Source organism: Ailuropoda melanoleuca, chromosome 3 (assembly GCF_002007445.2).
Source record: "Ailuropoda melanoleuca isolate Jingjing chromosome 3, ASM200744v2, whole genome shotgun sequence".
NCBI lineage: Eukaryota > Metazoa > Chordata > Mammalia > Carnivora > Ursidae > Ailuropoda > Ailuropoda melanoleuca.
In genome coordinates this window covers 57,076,046-57,079,525 of record NC_048220.1, presented here as the reverse complement: position 1 = coordinate 57,079,525, position 3,480 = coordinate 57,076,046, and positions in this window count along the sequence as shown.

The window sequence follows — 3,480 nt, the reverse complement described above, 5'->3', positions numbered from 1 at the left end:
CCAAAAAAATCTAATGACCAATATAATTTTATTATCTCATGAAATATTTATTATTAACCTTTAAGTCAAGAATTAATGTCTCTATATTAGATGTTAATAGCATTAATTCTCTAGATCTGGTTCCATGTTAGTAATATCAAACCAAACATAGAAATATTATAATTATGAAAGTATTTTTCACCCAAGCAGTTCCAGGAGCATTTGAGAACAGGTAGAATATGGAAAGGTTAAAGGTTATAGTTTAAGGGTTAAAGAGAGTCTGCAATTCATTAATTCAAAGTCCAATTAAATCAACTCAAGGTATTTATAGTGACTCAATGGGTACATTTTATTCATTTGCAGGATACTTGGAGTATAGCAGTGTAAGTAGAGGCAGTGGTAGAAAGGATCAGTTATTCACCTTGCTGGTGGTTAAATACTGCTCTAGTATACAGGAGAAAATAATGCTTGTGTTTTCCTCCTTTCTTTATAGGCTTAAGTGAAACCTGAGTATTTCTAATATTGCAAAGGAAAATTGGTTTATTTTCAAGTAAAGGGCTAGTGAGACCATTCTCAAAATTTTGCCCTGGAGAGGCCACAAATTTCTATTGTCCTTCTGTTTCCAATGGTGTATTCCATAATTTTATTTTCTGCAACTCTGATTGAGGACTCCAGTCAGGACTTCCAAGAAAATTATGCCATTAATTTAATTACTAAGATTTTTATTTGTATTTAACTTATAAAATATATATGTTAGGAATTGCTTAATAGTGTATTATTTCTAGTAACATAAGAGAATCAACCACTGTTGTTTTCCACTAGGAAAGAGAGAAGCCTGCTGGGATTCATCATATATAGCATACAGTCAAGCTATTGCAAAATCAGTCATTTATTATATGTGAGCGTATTTACATTTTCTCTATTTGTGTTGTCCAGAAGGATTTTGTTGCAAAAGAATGGTAAAGGAGGCCAATCACCATTAATATATCTAGATAAGTTCCTTGTAGAAAGACAGAGAAGGCCACAGGAACATTACATGCTAAATTTTCTAGGAATTGTGGATAGCCGTAGCTAACTGGGTTTCAGCCAATTTTTGACAGCGTATAAATTGTGATGTATACCAAAAGAACTTTGGAAAAGTTAAGATGAGGTTTTCCTTAGAGACATACTGTGTAAAGTTGGGCTGCTGATTACAGTGTGGAAAAACAGTCTGCTGCTTCCTCTATTCATGCAGTTCAAAAAGCTCCCTCCATCCCCAGATTTGCACCCCAACAGTAAGTACACAGGCTCCTAGAATGGGGCTAAAAATAAGGCCTTTTATTGTTACTATAACCTGACTCTTACAGTTGTTGGGGAGGAAAGAGAAAATAGTTGATTCAAGTCTGTAACAGGGTTCAAACATTCTGTGGCTTACGATATTTTTAATTTTCCAGTAGAATTTGGCTTGACACTGCCCATACTTCTACCCCTCATTTCTGCTGGCCTCAGCCTGCGTTCTACATGCACCTCACTCAAAAGATGCTGGGGCAAACCTGAAATTTATCTGTGCAATGGATACAGTGACCATATCTGTGTCCGCACAAGCAATATGAAGCGTTGTCCCAATTATTCAGACTCCTGGTGGCAAATCACTGTGTTATAATAACCAACTAATAGCTTCATTTTGCTTATGTGTCTGAATTTAAGTATCCAAATAAAAATGGTGGCCAAGGGATGCCTGGGTGGCTTAATCAGTTAAGCATCCGCCTTCGGCTCAGGTCAGGATCCCAGGGTCCTGGGATCAAGCCCTCCATCAGGCTCCTTGCTTAGTGAGGAGCCTGCTTCTCCTTCTGCCTGATGCCCCACTGCTTGTGCTCTCTCTCTGACAAATAAATAAAAATTCTTTAAGAAAATGGTGGTTGAGAAAATGATCGGAACAATTGTCAAGAAGGCATTAGGATTTGCTAAGTGTCTCCCGAAGTTTATAAACCAGACCTGCAGATGCTGGAGGCTGGGGTAGAGTGGATGAAGGATGCGATGATTAATTAAGTTTAGGAAACATCATACACATGTGTATATAGGCAAAAAGACTGTGATAAGTCTTGCACTAAAGAAACCTATTTGAATTGTTTGATGTAACCATTCTTAAATTTGACAAAGGAACTCCCCCCCTTTCTTTTCACATAAAAACTAAAAAACTTCTGAAGAGTCAGAATTTCGCTAAACGTAACTTTGAGAAATGTTAATCTGGAGAAACCCCTCATTTTAGAGATGATGAACCGAGCCCTTGGAGGGGCTCGCACACCCAAGATCCCACAGTTCATTAGTGGTGTACCTGGCCCTAAAATCTAGGTCTCATGATGTTCTAAGCTTCAGTATACTACACCCAACTTGTTCTATTTATCTACAGTGCCCCAATTCAGCAGATAATTTTGCCAGATTTCAAAACTTTTTTTAAAAATTGAGATATAATTGACAACAAGTAAATTTCACCCACTTAGTGTACAGTTCTGTGAGTTTTGAAAAACTATCACCACAATCAACAGTTCCATTTACTTCTTAAAAAGTTAAATTTAAAAGTTTTAAAAAATGTGTGCTAGAATGCATTAAAATAATTTCAATAGAAATATGTTCAAGAGTTTAAAATCTGCTTAAGAAAAGAATCCTAGTCAGTCTCGATCAATGCAGCTGACTGTATATAGACTTCAAGAATGACAGTGAGTATAAGAATTATATTGGGAAAAAGAAATGACAAGCCAAACAGTCAAACATGAAGCTGTACCAAGAGAGGAACACGCAGCCGAAGGAATTACCAGCTGGGACGCTCATTCTAACTGACTGCCTATGCATAAACAGCTCAAGGGGACGAAAGTAGCAGCAAAAACTCATCTTGACAATTCCTGTAAGAATTTCTGAGAAGTCCTGGGCAAGAAGCCCCCAGAAAACTCTAAATTCAGGGCATGGCCATTCCTCATTGGAAATACAGTACTTTCGACCCATTTTCCCTTCAGGGTTTCCCTTCTCTACCCTACCCCGGCTTTTTTCAATTTCCATTCCTGAACTGAACTGGAAGGTCCCTTCTTCCTTTACTTCTTCCTTCTGCCTGTCTGAGATACATATGATTCAGTGGAGAGCTAAAATCATCATGTTCTAGTTAAATAAATGCTAGTCATTGGGAAAGCTTTGGAATCATTCAGTTTCATATCATAAGTACATTTATGCTACTTGATTATAGTTTCCAAGTGAATTGTCTTTAAAATATTATGTCCGGTTTTGTTTTTGAGGCAAAGTAGGCTTTGATCGAAACCAGCCAATCTCATGTCCAGATATTCTTCGCTCTTTTTGATCATTTCAAACTGAGTAACGGGGTGAGAGAGCATACCTCACGTGGGACTCTCCTTTATGGATGCCACCCCCTGAGTGGGAACACATCCTGTTTGCCCGAACTTTGTCCTAGCCTGTTTGTTTCCCAAAACAACCAGCTTTAACCATGTGGGATGGAAACAAGAAATAAGATACTCA